Below are 21,798 nucleotides of genomic sequence, written 5' to 3'. Positions count from 1 at the left end.
CAAGACCGATTGTTTGTATGTTGTTCTTTCGTAAATGTAAGGGTTTTCCCCAGTGAAACTATCGTTATGAAAATATAGTTTACTTTAACGAGTATGTGACAGAGTCACAAAGTAATGAAATACAAACTCCAGGTAGTACTAAGTGTAAAATATGCCTCAGAGAGTCTAAAGTAGTAACATGTAGACTCCAGGTGGTATTAAATGAACAATACGCCTCGAAAAGTCTATTTTTGCCTTTAATTCTTAATTGGTTAATTAAAGGTTTGAATGTGAACTCGTGTGTAACCATGCTGATCGACGGCTGAATAACTGATGACCCTCCAGGTCATATATAGTGAGGTAGCATTCTGTCACCCCTTGGCCTTTCGGCTGGGACTGTAGCTAGCAGTCAGGATGTGGGAGTGTTTGTACCGTATAGATCTATACACACAATGCCCGCTCTCCCTCTAGGAGACTCTGGTTACAAAGTGATAGCACAATAAAGTGTCGTATCGAGAAGTAGTATGTCACATTCTATTTATAATATTCCAATGTTTATGTAGTATGGCATAGTGTAGTAATGTTTTCTCTGTACTAGTGTATAGTATGTTCTCTTATAGTATATAGCGTGTATTGACTCATAACTGTACTGGTTCTTGTGTGTGTCATTGTATGAGTAGTAAAACCTTAACTATACCTATTACAGTTAAATAGTAATGAAGTAGGTATGCCTTTGTTACACAAAGATACTGAACTGAAGTGAAAGCTTTTATATCCAACACATATATATATAATATATAACTAAGAATTCAACGACATTCGGACAAATAACAGGATACCCTAAGTCCACAACCAAACAAGGAACAGGAAGTAAGGTGAGCTATCAGTCCTAAGTCCTTCAAGTCTTACTTATATAAATAGATTATTGTAGATATGAGTTTGAAAACAATGCAAGTTTAAACGAGTTTTGGAAATAGTTTTAGTATTTAAAATTTTAATAAAAGGGGTTTTGAAACACTTAAAAATCCATATGTTTGATAGCAATTCGAAAGCAATAAAAAATCTTTCTGTTTGTTCTAGTTATTAATCACATGTGATTAAAACAATAACTAGAATATTTCAACTTGTATTCCCCCCCCCCCCCCCATAAAAGCATTTAAAATCATTTCAAAGGTTGATTAAGGGGTATGAACTCACCTGCAGTGAGTGGTTTGGATGGAAGTGTCGGATAGGATGCTAAGTGTCAAGTGAGGACTTGAACACACACACGGATCCTATTTAACATGTAATGATACATATATGTATCTAATTGGTAATTTTAATAACTAATTTATCAGGTAAGGACACCCTAATACATGGATAACACTTTGATTTAGGTGTTAGGAGTACATAAGGGTTGCATCTAAGGAGAGTATGGCCTCACATTGGAGTTTACTTCTCATTTGGTAACCCTACATGTGTTTACGGTTTTTGGTCATTTCCCCCATGAGTTTAAGGCCGTAAACTCATGGTAATTTGTACCATTGTGTGTTTTAAGGTCATATACCCCTCAAGGAAGTGTTCTAGGTTTGTATCAAAGGCTTAGGAAGGGACTAGGGCTCAAAATGGCCCTTCATTGGAGTTTACGGTTCTTGGACCACTCCTTGGAGTTTACGGTCGTAAACCCTTGAGTTTACGTTCGTAAACCCATGAGTTTACGGCCGTAAACTCATGGTCACTCCTATCATTTCGTGATTTGGGGTCTTTAGCTCATGCATGCAAGGTTCTAGTCCAATATCCAAGCCCTAGAAGGTGTTGGGGGCACTTAAACACCACTTGATGGTGTTTACGGTTCAAGGAGATCCCTTGACCGTAAACCCATGTGTTCTTGGGGATTTTTGATGTTTTCCAATGGTTTAGCAAGTATACTAAGCAAACAACTAGATAAGAAGAGTGTACTTACTTATAGGAAGCTTGTAAGAGTGTTTAAGGACCAAAAACACTAGTGTGTGTTCTTGGTGTTCTTGGTGTTTTGAAGAACACTTGAAGATCTAAGTAAAGATGAAGAATTTACGGATGAAATGATGTATGACAGCTAGATGAAAGGTTATAACAACAAATCAAGTGAAGAGAATCTTACATTTTTGGAAGATTGGAAGGAGAGTGTTATGATACTTGAGAGAGAAGTTGGGAGTTCTTGAGTTTGAAAGTTGGAGAATGAAGGAATGAAGAGTAAACTCATGCTATATGCATGAGTTCATGGTCAAAGGGGAGTTTACGGCCCAAACTCCTCATGTTTGGCCGTAAACATCTAGTTAAGGTGTTGTTTGTTTAATTGCTACACAACACTCCTAAAAGACACTTCCTTTTATTTGTTCGTTTGACGAATTTGAATTAGAAACACCCAAACGGACTGTAAACCGGCTAAAAATGTACTGAAATGAATTTGACTAATATTTGTAGTGCTTGACTGTAGAGTTTACACAAATGAAAATTTTGGGTTGTCACATCATTCCCCCGTTAGAGGGAATTTCGCCCCGAAATTAGAGTTCAAGCAACTAAGTTATTACAAGATAACTAAGTAAAAAGATGAGGATATTTAAGTTTCATTTGATCCTCGCGCTCCCAAGTGAACTCCGGTCCTTGCTTGGCGTTCCAGCGAACCTTCACTACTGGGATACGGCTTTGTTTCGTTCGTTTGACCTCTCGGTCCATGATCTCTACAGGTTCTTCCACGAAGTTGAGGCTCTCGTTGATCTCGATCTCGTCGAGTGGGATTACAAGAGTCTCATCGGATAGGCAATTTTCCGCGCTTTCCGAAGCCTATCAAGCCCTTCCAGGGTGAGACTTTCAAAATGACTCGGTCTCCAACCTGGAATTCCAAAGGTTTCCTCCGTTTGTCTGCGTAGCTTGACTGTCGGTCTCTAGAGGCTTTCAATCGTTCATGAATCTGAAGGATCTTCTCTGTCGTTTCCCGAATGATTTCTGGACCCGTGAGAGTGCTGTCAGGAACTCGTCCTTTAGCTAACTGAGTGTCACCCACCTCAGCCCAGCACAGAGGGGATCTGCACTTTCGGCCATAGAGGGCTTCAAATGGAGCAGCCTTGATGCTCGTGTGATAACTGTTGTTGTAAGAGAATTCGACGAGGGGCAAGTGAGTATCCCATGCCTTGCCAAAGTCGATCACACAGGCTCGCTGCATATCTTCCAAGGTTTGGATAGTTCTCTCACTTTGTCAGTCGGTCTGTGGATGGTAGGATGTACTCATGTCCAGCCTCGTTCCTAAGGAGCTTTGTAGTGACTGCCAGAACCTCGAAGTGAATCTACTATCTCTGTCCGAGATAATGGATATGGGAACACCGTGCGGTCGTACAATCTCCCCTATGTATGTTCGTGGGAGTTTCTCTATCTTGTCGGTTTCTTTGATGAGTAGGAAGTGTGCGGACTTGGCCAATCTGTCGACAATGACCCAAATGGTATCAAGTCCACCAGTTGTCTTGGGAAACTTGGTTATGAAGTCCATAGTGATCCGCTCCTACTTCCATTCAGGTATCTCCGGTTGTTGAAGTAAACCTGATGGCTTCTGGTATTCGACCTTGACCTTCACGCAAGTAAGGCATTTACTTACGAAGGTAGCAATCTCAGCTTTCATGTTAGGCCACCAGTATGACTTTTTAAGATCCAGATACATCTTATCTGAACCCGGGTGGACGGAGTATCGGGTGTTGTGCGCTTCCTTCATGACTGAGTCTCTGAAGCCACCGTGTCTCGGTGTCCAGATCCGGTCCATGAGATATAAGGCTCTGTCACCCTTGACTTCCAAGTTCTTATCCATTCCACGCAGGGATTCTCCCGCGACATTTTCAGGTTTTAAGGCTTCGAGCTGAGCCACCTTAATTTGTGCGGATAGATGCGAATGGATAGTCATTGTTAATGACTTGACTCTTCGACCAGAATATTCTTTCCGACTTAGGGCGTCTGCTACTACGTTGGCTTTACCTGGATGATAACGAATTTGGCATTCGTAGTCATTGAGTAGTTCGACCCACCGTCGTTGTCTCATATTGAGCTCCTTCTGGTTGAATATGTGTTGTAGGATTTTGTGGTCTGTGAAGAGAGTGCTCTTCGTATCGTATGGGTAGTGTCTCCAGATCTTCAGGGCAAACACAACTGCTCCTAATTCGAGATCGTGTGTGGTGTAGTTGACTTCGTGTGTCTTCAGCTGTCTTGAGGCGTAGGTGATGATCTTACCTCGTTGCATCAGAACACAGCTGAGCCCCTGGTTCGATGCATCGCAATATACCACGAAGTCTTCTATCCCTTCGGGAAGGGATAGTATGGGTGCGGTGCATAAGGCTCGCTTCAGCGTTTGGAACGCCTTCTCTTGCTTCTGTTCCCAGTCAAAGGCGACGCCCTTCTGGGTTAATGTCGTAAGAGGTTTCGCAATACGAGAGAAGTTCTGAATGAATCTGCGGTAGTAGCCAGCGAGGCCTAGAAATTGACGAATTTCCGTAGGCGTCTTCGGTGCCGACCAGTTCTCGATAGCTTTAATTTTTGATGGATCCACGTGGATTCCTTCTTCGCTAGCCACGTGTCCTAAGAATTCGACTCTCCGGATCCAAAATTCGCATTTAGAGAACTTCGCATAAAGTTTCTCTGATCGTAAGGTTCCTAGGACATGTCGTAAATGATCGCTATGTTCCTCCTTATTTCGAGAGTAGATAAGTATGTCATCGATGAAATTGATGACGAACTGATCCAAGTAAGGACGACATACCCTATTCATTAAGTCCATGAATACTGCGGGCGCATTGGTCAATCCGAATGGCATCACTACGAACTCGTAGTGTTCGTAACGAGTTCGGAAGGCTGTCTTCGGAACATCTTCCTCAAGCACTCGTAACGAGTGATACCCGGACCTCAGATCAATCTTGGAAAAGTAGCTCGCCCCTTGCAGCTGGTCGAATAAATCGTCTATGCGAGGAAGAGGGTAACGATTTTTTACTGTAAGCTTGTTGAGTTCTCTGTAATCGATGCACATGCGGAACGATCCGTCTTTCTTCTTCACGAATAAGACTGGTGCTCCCCAGGGTGAGAAGCTTGGTCTTATAAAGCCCTTGCTGAGAAGTTCGTTAGGTTGACCGGACAGTTCTTGCATCTCAGCAGGTGCTAGACGATAGGGCGATTTGGCTATGGGGGTCTCTCCTAGAATTAAGTCGATTCGGAACTCGACTTGACGTTGCGGGGGTAATCCTAGGAGTTCTTCCGGAAAGACGTCGGGAAAATCGCGTACTACGGGGAGGACTTTTAGGTCTTTTCTTTTCTGGCTCTTATCGACAACGTGTGCCACGAATGCACGATATTCCTTACGCATATACTTTTGGGCTTGAATACTGGAGATGATGCGAAGGCTCGTACTGGGTTTGTCTCCGTAGATCAACAAGGTTTCATGATTCGGTAGGTTCAGGCGGACTGCTTTTTCGAAACACAGAATGTCGGCACGATAAAGACTCAGCCAGTCGATGCCCATAATGACGTCGAAATTCTGGATAGCTACTGGTATAAGGTCGATTGGGAATGAATGATTATCTAGCGTGAGGGTACAACCTATGTAAATGTCGTTAGAATTCTCTGTTTCTCCGTTGGCCATTTCTACGACGAAGGTTTCTTTTAGTGCTTGTGGTGCTTGATTTAGTAAGTGTTTAAAATTTTGTTTTACGAAGCTCCTTTCAGCCCCACTATCGAATAGGATACAAGCATAAGAGTTATCTAGAAGGAACGTACCCGTGACTACTGTGGGGTCTGCCACGGCTTCATGGTGGCCAATAGCAAGTAGTGTTCCTGCTCCTCCCGCATTCCCAGCTTTCAGACAGTTTCTTTTGAAGTGTCATGTCTCGCCACACCCGCAGCAGGCTTGACTCACTCCGGTACCGGGAACCTGGGTGGTGGGTTTGGGTTGTGCTCTGCAAAACCGGGCGGTATGGCCTTTCCGGTGACAATTAGTGCTGTACATTTCCCGGCAGGAGCCGTTATGATGGAAAGATCACTTGGCGCACTTAGGTAGGCTCCCTGCATATGGTTTGGCTGGTACAGGGGCAACAGGAGTAATGGCAGCATGGACAGCCACCGTCTGTTGGTTCTTGGAAGAGGGTTGAGTTGACTTGCCCTTCCTTCGGTCCCCATGCTTCCTCTTGTTGTCAGCCGTTTTGGTTGGTGTGGGGGCAGTCATTGTAGTTGTTGTTGGAGTAGAAGGAACCTCGTGATCGATGAGTCTTTGGGCCAATTCATTGGCACTATCGAAGGTCGCAGGGTGTGATGCTAGAACGTTCCCTCGATATGGGGTACCAGACCCCGGATGTATCTTTCGATCTTTTTGCTTTCGGTGGGGACCATGTTAGGACATAGAGCCACCAGGTCGCAGAACCTGGCTGTATAAGCCACTATGTCGGAACCCTGCATTTTGAGGTTCCACAGTTCCTCCTCGAGTTTCTGAATTTCGCCCCTCGGGCAGTACTCCCTTGTCATAAGGTCCTTCAGAGTATCCCAGCCCATGGCGTTAGCCGTTACCAATGAGAGTGATTTGACATGGCCATTCCACCACGTCAGGGCCCTTTGGGTGAAGGTGCAAGCAGCGAACTTTATCTTGCTTCCTTCAGGGCATGAGCACATCTCGAAGATTGCTTCTGTTCTCTCGATCCATTGGGACAGTGCAAGGATCCCTCCGGTTCTGCTGAAGTATGTAGGTTTGCAGCTGATGAAATCTTTATAAGTACACTCTCGTGCAGGTGGATGGATTTCACCATGACTAGAGTTAGTGCCAGTCCCCGTTCCACTAACGCCACCAGAGTTTACTTGGGCCATGGCGGCGGTCACAGCTGCGGTCACAGCTGCCTGGAACATCACCGCATCGACCTGTGGAGGGGGTGGTCGTGGTGGAATTTGATTTGCAGGCGTGTTTCTGGTCGGTCGCTTTCGAGGCGGCATCTTTTACTGAAAGTTCATAAAGATGATGATAATAGTAAGAATCGATTGTAAGTATGATGAGCGTGTTCCATGGACTAAATCGCCATAGTCCAAATATCAGAACGAGTCATAACAATAGAGTAGGGAAGTACAAAAAGTACAGACTTTCCCATAGATTAGACAACTGCCAATATTACTGTATTAATGATGTAAAATGAGTTCAGGAAAAGTGACCTAACAGTAGGTCTTACATCAAACCATAAGGGAAAATGTTGGCAGCTTAGAAGTCTAGTTCGAGTGCTTTCAAAGTTAGGAATGTTTACAGACAAGTGCTCCATAGAGCCTAAAAAGAAAGGCTATTCCTTAACCAAAAGGGAAAGATGAGTCGACATCTTCTACCGGCGACAGGTATCCCTTGGGCGAACCCTCAGGTCTGCCAGTTAGCGTACAACCTCCTGAAGATGTCGCTCATGCGCCCTCTGACGCACTCGGAGTTCCATGACTTCAGCTCGGGATGCAGCTAGCTGTTGCTGCAGAGTCTCGTTGGTCCTCCTAGTTCTTTCCATAGCATCTTCGAGTTGGCGAATACGGACCGTGTTATGGCCAGAGTTGGCGTCAATTTCCACTACTCGGTCGATGGCTGCATGACCTTGCTCGACGTTCCTACAAATCCTGCGGACGATGACGGGCAAGACTCGGTCAGTTGAACCTCCCTCGCTTATATTGTAAAAGCTTCGGTCTCCGTTAAAAGGTAAAGGCTGACCCTGCTCATCACTCCATCGATTCAAGGTTGTTGCCCACAAGGGAGTGGGACCTTGAAATGCCGGACGGGGGTTGGGGTTTGGAGCTACTGGGGGTAGGTTGTTGACCTCTGGTTCGGAGTCGGAGCCATCCGAAAAGTCTTCTGCGAGGTGATCATCCAAAGGGATTGGGTGATCATCTTCTGGCTCCTCATCAAGCCACCCACCAATGCCTTGGTTGGGATAGTACGGATCGCCAGGGAGATGGAAGCCAGCCATGTTATCTACGCGAGAATGGGGAAAGAATAGTTAATAGACGTACTAATGAAGATCCTTTTTAGTTTGTACATAAGTAATTATAGTAATCACAAAATACTCCTATAGTATTTTAGGTTTACGTTCTGTTCTGATATTCTCCCATATGTAATTTATAGTAACGGAGAATACTCCTATAGTATTCTGTTCTAACGTTCTTGTTGTAGAGGTGTTGGTAAGTTTTTAGACTTGTTGCAACACCACAACTACTCTTAAGCACATGCTAGTCACTTCTCGGATAATATAGTTGATCAGGCTATATCTTCCCAGACTTGACTATATGTCTCTAAGTCTAATTGTGTTGTCCAACAATCGTAATACTTTTATTCTGTTCTAGTATGATACTGACCCTGGTATGAATATATATATATATATATATATATATATATATATATATATATATATATATATATATATATATATATATATATACTTAGTTAAATATTTTATTATTTTAAAGTATATATTCTTGGTCAGAGTGTTTTAATCCCGATGGGTTTATAGTTCGTATATCTTTTATGGGTTGATATACTTGATTCACTATAAACAGTGCTCTGATACCAATCTGTCACACCCCAAAACCAAGAATGGCGGAAACGTTCTGGGGTGGTGGTCGTCATGTACAATATCACAACAATGCATAATAGTAAAGACAAGCAACAACATCCATAGCATTAATATAATAATTGTAATACAAGCGTGTTCTGTATAGTTTGTAAGACACCAAAAGTATAATCAAAATTAAAGATGAGTCTTGTATGTGCTCCATCTTCTCAAAAGCTTCATCTGTACCTGTCTACTGATGACCTGAGAATACAAGTTATTTTGAAAGAGTTTATCAGCATAAAGCTGGTGAGTTCATAAGTATTTAGTGTCATTGCTTGTATAAAAATGTTTGTAATAATGTAATGTAGTAACTGATTTCAAATGTTTGTAAATAGTATACTCCCTAGAAAAACCTATATTTTCTAGTAAAAAGTAGTCTTCTACCAAGACCGATTGTTTGTATGTTGTTCTTTCGTAAATGTAAGGGTTTTCCCCAGTGAAACTATCGTTATGAAAATATAGTTTACTTTAACGAGTATGTGACAGAGTCACAAAGTAATGAAATACAGACTCCAGGTAGTACTAAGTGTAAAATATGCCTCAGAGAGTCTAAAGTAGTAACATGTAGACTCCAGGTGGTGTTAAATGAACAATACGCCTCGAAAAGTCTATTTTTGCCTTTAATTCTTAATTGGTTAATTAAAGGTTTGAATGTGAACTCGTATGTAACCATGCTGATCGACGGCTGAATAACTGATGACCCTCCAGTTCATATATAGTGAGGTAGCATTCTGTCACCCCTTGGCCTTTCGGCTGGGACTGTAGCTAGCAGTCAGGATGTGGGAGTGTTTGTCCCGTATAGATCTATACACACAATGCCCGCTCTCCCTCCAGGAGACTCTGGTTACAAAGTGATAGCACAATAAAGTGTCGTATCGAGAAGTAGTATGTCACATACTATTTATAATATTCCAATGTTTATGTAGTATGTCATAGTGTAGTAATGTTTTCTCTGTACTAGTGTATAGTATGTTCTCTTATAGTATATAGCGTGTATTGACTCATAACTGTACTGGTTCTTGTGTGTGTCATTGTATGAGTAGTAAAACCTTAACTGTGACAACCCGAAAGATATTCCGTTAACATAACCCATGCCGTTAATAAAAATTTATTTTATTTTGGGTTTTTCCGTTCACTTTCAAATTAAATAATTCATTTAGAATTATTATTATAATTTCCTATGTGTTGAAACGAAATATTTATTTGAGTGAAAACACTCTAAATAATCTTTTGAAAATTTCTAGACTATGACTAGTGCGGGTGATGGTTATTTACCCGGGTAAAATATTAAGCTCCGTTTAATGCCGGTATTGGATGTATTCCCACCGGGTCACTAACTCTAGTCATATATAAAGGATGAGTGGGCACTTTTGAGCCCTTTTCCCCACTTCAACTTTCTCTCTCTACTCTCTCTCTAGAAATCGAACTCTCTCAAGAAATCTTCACTTTCAAGCTCCAATTTGGTAAGTGATCCTTCCTAACTAGTTGTTTATCCTATCATGCATGCAAATCTATGTTCGAACTTCCCAAAAATCACCAAAAGTATGTGTTTACGGTTTGGGGGAGCCTCCCAAAACCGTAAACTCCTTCAATGAGGGGGTTTTGAAGCCCCAAAACCCTTCCAAACCGCTTCTAATGCTTAGATCCTTACATGCATGGAGTTAGAACCACAAGATCATGAATTTTTGGCCATGAACATGAGTTTACGGTTCTTGAATGTTCAAGAACCGTAAACACCCTTTCATGGGGTTTTGATGACCCTTAACCCTTCCAATGCATGTCTAATGGCCTTGAAACTTGCTTGGATGATCTTAGAACACTAAAACATGTCCAAATGACCATAAACTTGAGTTTACGGTTTGGGAACATCTCCCAAAACCGTAAACACCTTCCAAGGGTGTTTTAATGCTCCAAACACTTTGCATGGCTTGTATTTGAGTCTAGAACTTGCATGAATGGCCTAGAAACCACCAAAAGACATGGAAAATGGACAAACATGGACAAGGGTGGGTTTACGGCCGTAAACCCATGAGTTTACGACCGTAAACTCCCCAAGGGTGGTCCAAGGACCGTAAACCCTAATTCCTAGGCCATTTCATGTCCCGATCACTTCCTAAGCCATGGAATCAACCTTAGAACCTTCCCGTGTGCAAGATAAGGTCATTGATCAACCAAGAACACATCACCCATGAGTTTACGGCCGTAAACTCATGGGGGATGTGGTCTTTGGACCGTAAACTCCCCTAAGGGTTTACACTTGAAGAGTAAACACCTTATCTAGGCCCTACACTCCTTAGATACAACCCGTACCACCCCTAACACTTGAATTGAAGTGTTTTCGTGCCTCGGAGTGTATTATCCTGCTATCTTAGTAAATCAAAGTCTAATTGGATACAATTGTGTATCTCCTCATGTTACATAGGAACCTCACGCGTGTTCAAGCCCTAAACTGATACTTAGCATCTAAATCGGCACATTCTCGTCAGGTGAGTTCATACCCCTACACCATTTTCTGTGTTTTTCATGTTTTCAAGGGGGGAATACAAGCAAAAGTACAAGGAAACTTGTACTCAAATCTATTATTTCGTATAACATAACTACATGTTCAATATGTTTTAAACATTGAAATCCGTATTAACCAACCGTCTAACTAGTGGAGTTAGTTTTCAAAACCACTTGTGAAACTCATTATAAAATGTTACATTTTTACATTTCACAAGGATTTCATGTCATTTCATAAACCGGGATTTTCTATACTATTACTTGTAAAGTTCATTATTCTTATGATTGGAGACACGTCCTCGGTAACACTCCACATGGATACGAGAGTGGAGGACTACTCCCGTAACCAGAATCTCTTGGAGGGAGAGCGTGACTTGAGTGTATAGATCTATACGGGGCTGACTACCCCGCACCCTGCTGCTAGCTACAGTAGGATCGTCAGGTCCATGGGTGACAAAAGTCATAAAATGATGATGGACTTCTTATTGCCATATCTAGTCTATCGTATGGTTATGGAACTCGCAACTTAGATAATGGAGATTTACTGATAAAGTAATAACGAACCTAGTGAACTAACCTCCTAGTAATAACTGTCTTTGATTACTACTATTTCACTACTTACTTATTAGTTTTGTGTACGTGTCAAAACTAACATGCTTACCACGGGATAACTAGTCATTCAGTATGCTTCACTTAATCGATACAAGTATGGTAGATACTTGTACACATCATTTCAGAATCGATAACCAACGAATATTTTTCATAAGAAAACATAGGGTTTTCTTGGGATAACGTAACTTTTCATAAACAAGGTTGTATGGTACATCTAACGAGAAATCAAATCATATTTTCATAAGGAAACTTGCAGGATTTTCTTAATTCAAGTTGTGTAACAAAGGGATAACCAAACTACTTTTATAAGAAAATACGGGATTTTCTTGGATATCAACTGTTCATGAAACTAAAGGAAACTGAATCTTTTTCCAGAAAACAAACCGCTTATGAACTCACCAGCTTTATGCTGATATTTTAAAACTGCTTGTATTCTCAGGGCATCCATAGACAGGTACTCCTACTAACTTTTTGGAGAAGACGGGGCATATCGAAGACTCGTCTTTACTTTTGTTCTAACCAATGTATCTAAGAAAACTTGTAGTACTTTATTTTCAAACAAATGTAAAACTTTCTCATGTAATGTAATGGTTGTGTTTACTATGCTTGCTATGTACATTGGTTGTGATACTCTACATGACGTCACTCCGCCCCGGAACGTTTCCGCCATCGGTTTCGGGGTGTGACAGATTGGTATCAGAGCCCTTGTTTATAGTGAACTAAGTATACCGAACCTTACATGGTATACAACTATAAACACTAAGGGGCCTAAGTGCTCTAAACTAAAAGTATGCTTTTAAAATACGAGTATTTTTATAAAAGTATACAAGTATTCCCGAGCACCGAAAACCGTATCGCGAAGAGAACAAAGCATAAGTAATTTGGGTGTTGTGCACTGTGGTTAAACCTGGGCAGTTATGTAGTCATGTCTAGGGTCAATATAGCCTGATCAACTATATTCATTCAAGACACGGCCAACATGTGCTTGGGAGTGACTGTGGTGTACAGCAGGCCTATAACTTACCTAATATCCATTCAACATAAAATACTATGGGAGTATTTTAGTCCGAACCAAATACCTCATGGAAATCCGTTCCGAGTGTTACTACTCATTCCTCCCTTAGCGATAGTTTACTTACTTTAAGTAATTTTCCTGTCCTATCGCTTAGTAGAACACTCTAAAAATTATTATGAGATATATCCTTGCTTCATATCTCTAAATTCCATCCTCCCATTTCTTGGTCATTTCAGATCGAGATGCCTCCCCGAAGGAGACCTACCAGGAGAAACAACGACACTCCTCCACCACCGCCTCCTCCCCAATTTGATCCTGTCATGTTTCAGGCAGTTGTTACTGCTGCAGTAGCTGTTGCCATGTCGCAAATAAATTCCGGTGGATCTGGTGGTCAGGGAAGTGGCGTGCATCCTCAATTACAGGAAAGTGGTCAGGGACAAAGTGAAGTACGAATCCAAGGGAGGTGTTATTGCTCTGACTCAATGGTTTGAAAAGATTGAGTCCATATTCGAGATTTGCGCAGTCTCCGAATCCAACAAAGTGAAGTACGCCGCTTGCACTTTCCTCAACAAAACATTAACCTGGTGGAACGGCCAGGTCAAGTCCTTAACCCTGCCAGTGGCAAATGCCATGGGTTGGGACAAACTGAAGGAACTCATGATAGCCCAGTATTGCCCACGGGGCTAGATGCAGAAACTCGAACACGAACTCTGGACCCTAAAGATGAAGGGTTCTGACATTTCCTCCTACACTTCTAGGTTCGAGGACCTAGCACTCCTTTGTCCGGGAATGATATCACCGGAAAGCAAAAAGATCGAACGATTCATTTGGGGGCTGACCCAACCAACCAAGGGAAATGTTTTGTCTGCGGAGCTGGAAACCTTCGATAGCGCCAAGTGTTTGGCACAAATTCTGATTGATCATAGCGACGATCCCGAGGAAATAGCCACCGCCTCTGATCCGGCTAAAGGGAGCGGTGAAAACAAGAAGAAATCCTGGAACAAACGAAAGGGTCAGGGTTCGCAAGGATCCTCAAAGAAACAGCAAACTGTGGCGGTCCACGCTGCTACTACCCCTGTTGCTACTCCTGCCACCCAGGCTCCTACCAGCAGGTACACGGGCACCCTTCCTCGGTGTGACAAGTGTAACTACCACCATAATCCCGGCCCGTGCCGGGAGATGTCTTGCACAAGCTGTGGCAAAAAGGGGCACACGATGCGATTTTGTAGAACCCCAGCCCAACCAACAAATCAAGCCTCTGGAGCAGGTGTTGGTCGAGCCTGCTACAACTGTGGGGAGGTCGGCCATTTCAAGAGGGACTGCCCCAAAGCAGCAACAACCAACAACACCGGGAGAGTTCTAACCATGGGACAAGAAGAGGCAGTCGCTGACCCCACCGTTGTCACGGGTACGTTCCTCCTCGACAACTCTTATGCATGCATTCTTTTCGATTCTGGTGCTGAAAGGAGCTTTGTTAGTCATGCATTCAAACAATTTCTTAAACAAAAAATCCCAACCATTAACCGAAAAGTTTACCGTCGAAATGGCTAACGGTGAGAAAGAGAGCACTAACGAGATATACGTAGGGTGTACCCTATCCTTAAACGACCGTTCATTTCTCATTGACCTTATGCCAGTCTCCATAAAAAGCTTTGATGTCATCATTGGCATGGATTGGTTGAGCCCCAATCGTGCAGACATCCTCTGTTTCGAAAAAGCTATCCGTCTTAATCTTCCTTCGGATGAAACTCTTGTAATCTACGGGGATAAACTCAGTTCAAACCTTCGCATCATTTCGTGCATCAAAGCCCAGAAACTTCTGCGGAAGGAGTGTTATGCATTCTTAGCCCATGTCGTTAACGAAAAGCAGGAAGTTAAAGACCTCGAGAGCATCCCCGAAGTCTGCAACTTTCCTGATGTCTTTCCAGAGGATCTCCCAGGAATTCCTCCTGAACGCCAAGTGGAGTTTCGTATCGACTTAATCCCCGGAGCTACCCCCGTAGCCAAATCTCCTTATCGATTAGCTCCGGCAGAAATACAGGAGTTATCTAGTCAGCTCAATGAACTGCTCAGTAAAGGATTCATCAGACCGAGTTCCTCGCCGTGGGGAGCCCCGATCTTATTCGTGAAAAAGAAAGATGGATCTTTTCGAATGTGCATCGATTACCGAGAGCTGAACAAGCTCACGATCAAAAACCGTTATCCTCTTCCTCGAATAGACGACCTCTTCGATCAATTTCAAGGAGCTAGCTACTTTTCTAAAATCGATTTAAGATCAGGGTACCATCAGCTGCGAGTCCATGAGGGTGACGTTCCCAAAACAGCCTTTCGGACTCGATATGGTCACTACGAATTCGTAGTTATGCCCTTCGGTCTAACCAACGCGCCGACGGTGTTCATGGATTTGATGAACCGGGTGTGTCGTCCATTTCTGGACAAGTTTGTTATCGTGTTCATCGACGACATACTTGTCTATTCCAAAAGTGAAGAGGATCACAAACAACACTTGAGGCTAGTGTTGGAAACTCTTAGATCGGAGCAACTGTACGTGAAATTCTCCAAATGTGAATTCTGGATCCGGAAGGTTACTTTCCTTGGTTACGTGGTAAGCAAGGAGGGCATACACGTGGACCCTTCCAAGATCAAAGCGATAGAAAACTGGTCAGCACCGAAGACACCCACCGAAATCCGTCAATTCTTGGGTCTCGCTGGCTACTATCGCAGATTTATCCAAAATTTCTCCAAAATTGCCAAACCCTTAACCACTCTAACTCAGAAAGGTGTACCCTTTTGTTGGAGCGAAAAGCAAGACGCTGCGTTCCAAACACTGAAGCGAGCCTTGTGCAGCGCACCTATCCTGCCCCTTCCCGATGGGACGGAAGACTTCGTTGTCTACTGCGATGCGTCCAATCAAGGTCTCGGTTGTGTCCTAATGCAATGAGGCAAGGTCATCGCCTATGCCTCCAGACAACTGAAAGTACACGAAGTCAACTACACGACTCACGACCTAGAATTGGGAGCAGTGGTCTTCGCATTAAAAATCTGGAGACATTATCTCTACGGAACTAAGTGCACTATCTTCACTGACCATAAAAGTCTATAGCACATCCTCGACCAAAAGGAGCTGAACATGAGACAACGGCGATGGGTTGAACTACTCAAGGACTACGAGTGTGAAATCCGCTTCCATCCCGGCAGGGCCAATGTGGTGGCAGATGCCCTCAGCCGGAAGGAATACTTAGGTCGTAAGGTGAAGGCACTGTCTATGACTATCCATTCCCACTTATCCGCGCAAATCAAAGAGGCTCAGCTGGAAGCCTTAAGACCAGAAAACGTGTCAGGCGAAGCCCTGAGAGGAATGGATAAGAATATTGAGATCAGAAACGACGGAGTCTATTGTTTCATGGACCGGATCTGGACCCCAAATTTCGGAGGCTTCAGAGAGATTGTCATGAACGAAGCTCATAATACTAAATACTCCGTACACCCAGGTTCGGATAAGATGTATCTGGATCTCAAGAAACTGTACTGGTGGCCAAATATGAAGGCCGAAATCGCTACCTTCGTGGGCAAGTGCCTGACTTGCGCCAAAGTGAAGGTCGAATATCAAAAACCCTCCGGTCTACTCCAACAACCCGAAATACCTGAATGGAAATGGGAAATGATTACTATGGATTTCATTACCAAGTTACCCAAATCTCCGAGTGGGTACGACACCATTTGGGTAATTGTCGACCGACTGACCAAATCTGCTCACTTCCTTCCTATCAAGGAAAACTTCAAAATGGGAAGACTCACGCGAATCTACATCCAAGAGGTGGTCCGACTGCACGGTGTACCTGTGTCCATCATTTCCGATCGGGATAGCAGGTTCACTTCTAGGTTCTGGCAGTCACTACAGAAGGCTCTTGGAACTAAGCTGGATATGAGCACAGCTTACCATCCTCAAACAGATGGACAGAGTGAGAGAACCATCCAAACCTTGGAAGACATGCTGAGAGCATGCGTCATCGACTTCGGCGCGTCATGGGATACTCATCTTCCTTTGGTTGAATTTTCTTATAACAACAGCTACCATACCAGCATCAAGGCTGCGCCGTTCGAAGCCCTCTATGGCCGCAAGTGCAGATCCCCTCTGTGCTGGGCTGAGGTGGGTGACACGCAGCTGCTCAAGGAACAAGTCCCTGACAGCACTCTCACTGGTCCAGAAATCATCCGCGAAACCACTGAAAAGATCGTACAAATCCGAGAACGACTTAAGGCCTCCCGAGATAGACAAAAGAGCTACGCCGATAAACGACGAAAACCCTTGGAATTCCAGGTTGGAGACCGTGTCTTGTTGAAAGTCTCACCCTGGAAGGGCATGATACGCTTCGGAAAGCGTGGAAAACTTAACCCAAGGAACATAGGACCTTTCGAAATCCTAGCCAGGATTGGTCCCGTGGCTTACAGACTCCGATTACCTCATGAACTTAGCAATATTCACCCTGTCTTCCACGTCTCAAACCTTAAAAAGTGTCTTTCTGATGAGACCCTTGTGATTCCTCTGGATGAGATCGAAATCAACGAAAACTTGAACTTTGTGGAAGTGCCCATCGAAATCATGGATAGAGAGATCAAAGGAACGAAACAAAGCCGCATCCCGATAGTGAAGGTTCGCTGGAATGCCAAGCGGGGACCCGAATTCACTTGGGAACGCGAAGACTCGATGAAAACGAAATACCCGCATCTCTTTCCAATTCCATGATTTGTATCTAAATTCTAAATTTCGGGACGAAATTTCCTCTAACGGGGGGATAATGTGACAACCCGAAAGATATTCCGTTAACATAACCCATGCCGTTAATAAAAATTTATTTTATTTTGGGTTTTTCCGTTCACTTTCAAATTAAATAATTCATTTAGAATTATTATTATAATTTCCTATGTGTTGAAACGAAATATTTATTTGAGTGAAAACACTCTAAATAATCTTTTGAAAATTTCTAGACTATGACTAGTGCGGGTGATGGTTATTTACCCGGGTAAAATATTAAGCTCCGTTTAATGCCGGTATTGGGTGTATTCCCACCGGGTCACTAACTCTAGTCATATATAAAGGATGAGTGGGCACTTTTGACCCCTTTTCCCCACTTCAACTTTCTCTCTCTACTCTCTCTCTAGAAATCGAACTCTCTCAAGAAATCTTCACTTTCAAGCTCCAATTTGGTAAGTGATCCTTCCTAACTAGTTGTTTATCCTATCATGCATGCAAATCTATGTTCGAACTTCCCAAAAATCACCAAAAGTATGTGTTTACGGTTTGGGGGAGCCTCCCAAAACCGTAAACTCCTTCAATGAGGGGGTTTTGAAGCCCCAAAACCCTTCCAAACCTCTTCTAATGCTTAGATCCTTACATGCATGGAGTTAGAACCACAAGATCATGAATTTTTGGCCATGAACATGATTTTACGGTTCTTGAATGTTCAAGAACCGTAAACACCCTTTCATGGGGTTTTGATGACCCTTAACCCTTCCAATGCATGTCTAATGGCCTTGAAACTTGCTTGGATGATCTTAGAACCCTAAAACATGTCCAAATGACCATAAACTTGAGTTTACGGTTTGGGAACATCTCCCAAAACCGTAAACACCTTCCAAGGGTGTTTTAATGCTCCAAACACTTTGCATGGCTTGTATTTGAGTCTAGAACTTGCATGAATGGCCTACAAACCACCAAAACACATGGAAAATGGACAAACATGGACAAGGGTGGGTTTACGGCCGTAAACCCATGAGTTTACGACCGTAAACTCCCCAAGGGTGGTCCAAGGACCGTAAACCCTAATTCCTAGGCCATTTCATGTCCCGATCACTTCCTAAGCCATGGAATCAACCTTAGAACCTTCCCGTGTGCAAGATAAGGTCATTGATCAACCAAGAACACATCACCCATGAGTTTACGGCCGTAAACTCATGGGGGATGTGGTCTTTGGACCGTAAACTCCCCTAATGGTTTACACTTGAAGAGTAAACACCTTATCTAGGCCCTACACTCCTTAGATACAACCCGTACCACCCCTAACACTTGAATTGAAGTGTTTTCGTGCCTCGGAGTGTATTATCCTGCTATCTTAGTAAATCAAAGTCTAATTGGATACAATTGTGTATCTCCTCATGTTACATAGGAACCTCACGCGTGTTCAAGCCCTAAACTGATACTTAGCATCTAAATCGGCACATTCTCGTCAGGTGAGTTCATACCCCTACACCATTTTCTGTGTTTTTCATGTTTTCAAGGGGGGAATACAAGCAAAAGTACAAGGAAACTTGTACTCAAATCTATTATTTCGTATAACATAACTACATGTTCAATATGTTTTAAACATTGAAATCCGTATTAACCAACCGTCTAACTAGTGGAGTTAGTTTTCAAAACCACTTGTGAAACTCATTATAAAATGTTACATTTTTACATTTCACAAGGATTTCATGTCATTTCATAAACCGGGATTTTCTATACTATTACTTGTAAAGTTCATTATTCTTATGATTGGAGACACGTCCTCGGTAACACTCCACATGGATACGAGAGTGGAGGACTACTCCCGTAACCAGAATCTCTTGGAGGGAGAGCGTGACTTGAGTGTATAGATCTATACGGGGCTGACTACCCCGCACCCTGCTGCTAGCTACAGTAGGATCGTCAGGTCCATGGGTGACAAAAGTCATAAAATGATGATGGACTTCTTATTGCCATATCTAGTCTATCGTATGGTTATGGAACTCGCAACTTAGATAATGGAGATTTACTGATAAAGTAATAACGAACCTAGTGAACTAACCTCCTAGTAATAACTGTCTTTGATTACTACTAGTTCACTACTTACTTATTAGTTTTGTGTACGTGTCAAAACTAACATGCTTACCACGGGATAACTAGTCATTCAGTATGCTTCACTTAATCGATACAAGTATGGTAGATACTTGTACACATCATTTCAGAATCGATAACCAACGAATATTTTTCATAAGAAAACATAGGGTTTTCTTGGGATAACGTAACTTTTCATAAACAAGGTTGTATGGTACATCTAACGAGAAATCAAATCATATTTTCATAAGGAAACTTGCAGGATTTTCTTAATTCAAGTTGTGTAACAAAGGGATAACCAAACTACTTTTATAAGAAAATACGGGATTTTCTTGGATATCAACTGTTCATGAAACTAAAGGAAACTGAATCTTTTTCCAGAAAACAAACCGCTTATGAACTCACCAGCTTTATGCTGATATTTTAAAACTGCTTGTATTCTCAGGGCATCCATAGACAGGTACTCCTACTAACTTTTTGGAGAAGACGGGGCATATAGAAGACTCGTCTTTACTTTTGTTCTAACCAATGTATCTAAGAAAACTTGTAGTACTTTATTTTCAAACAAATGTAAAACTTTCTCATGTAATGTAATGGTTGTGTTTACTATGCTTGCTATGTACATTGGTTGTGATACTCTACATGACGTCACTCCGCCCCGGAACGTTTCCGCCATCGGTTTCGGGGTGTGACATTAACTATACTTGTTATAGTTAAATAGTAATGAAGTAGGTATGCCTTTGTTACACAAAGATACTGAATTGAAGTGAAAGCTTTTATATCCAACACACATATATATATAATATATAACTAAGAATTCAACGACATTCGGACAAATAACAGGATACCCTAAGTCCACAACCAAACAAGGAACATGAAGTAAGGTGAGCTATCAGTTCTAAGTCCTTCCAGTCTTACTTATATAAATAGATTAGTGTAGATATGAGTTTGAAAACAATGCAAGTTTAAAAGAGTTTTGGAAATAGTTTTAGTATTTAAAATTTTAATAAAAGGGGTTTTGAAACACTTAAAAATCCATATGTTTGATAGCAATTCGAAAGCAATAGAAAATCTTTCTGTTTGTTCTAGTTATTAATCACATGTGATTAAAACAATAACTAGAATATTTCAACTTGTATTCCCCCCCCCCATAAAAGCATTTAAAATCATTTCAAAGGTTGATTAAGGGGTATGAACTCACCTGTAGTGAGTGGTTTGGATGGAAGTGCCGGATAGGATGCTAAGTGTCAAGTGAGGACTTGAACACACACACGGATCCTATTTAACATGTAATGATACATATATGTATCTAATTAGTCATTTTAATAACTAATTTATCCAGTAAGGACACCCTAATACATGGATAACACTTTGATTTAGGTGTTAGGAGTACATAAGGGTTGCATCTAAGGAGAGTATGGCCTCACATTGGAGTTTACTTCTCATTTGGTAACCCTACATGTGTTTACGGTTTTTGGTCATTTCCCCCATGAGTTTACGGCCGTAAACTCATGCTAATTTGTACCATTGTGTGTTTTAAGGTCTTATACCCCTCAAGGAAGTCTTCTAGGTTTGTATCAAAGGCTTAGGAAGGGACTAGGGCTCAAAATGGCCCTTCATTGGAGTTTACGGTTCTTGGACCACTCCTTGGAGTTTACGGTCGTAAACCCTTGCGTTTACGGTCGTAAACCCATGCGTTTACGGCCGTAAACTCATGGTCACTCCTACCATTTCGTGATTTGGGGTCTTTAGCTCATGCATGCAAGGTTCTAGTCCAATATCCAAGCCCTAGAAGGTGTTGGGGGCACTTAAACACCACTTGATGGTGTTTACGGTTCAAGGAGATCCCTTGACCGTAAACCCATGTGTTCTTGGGGATTTTTGATGTTTTTCAATGGTTTAGCAAGTATACTAATCAAACAACTAGATAGGAAGAGTGTACTTACTTATAGGAAGCTTGTAAGAGTGTTTAAGGACCAAAAACACTAGTGTGTGTTCTTGGTGTTTTGAAGAACACTTGAAGATCTAAGTAAAGATGAAGAATTTACGGATGAAATGATGTATGACAGCTAGATGAAAGGTTATAACAACAAATCAAGTGAAGAGAATCTTACATTTTTGGAAGATTGGAAGGAGAGTGTTATGATACTTGAGAGAGAAGTTGGGAGTTCTTGAGTTTGAAAGTTGGAGAATGAAGGAATAAAGAGTAAACTCATGCTATATGCATGAGTTCA

Source organism: Lactuca virosa, chromosome 6 (genome assembly GCF_052849685.1).
Source record: "Lactuca virosa cultivar CGN04683 chromosome 6, Lactuca_virosa_CGN04683_v6, whole genome shotgun sequence".
Classification (NCBI taxonomy): domain Eukaryota; kingdom Viridiplantae; phylum Streptophyta; class Magnoliopsida; order Asterales; family Asteraceae; genus Lactuca; species Lactuca virosa.
Note: the sequence above shows the minus strand (reverse complement) of the source record.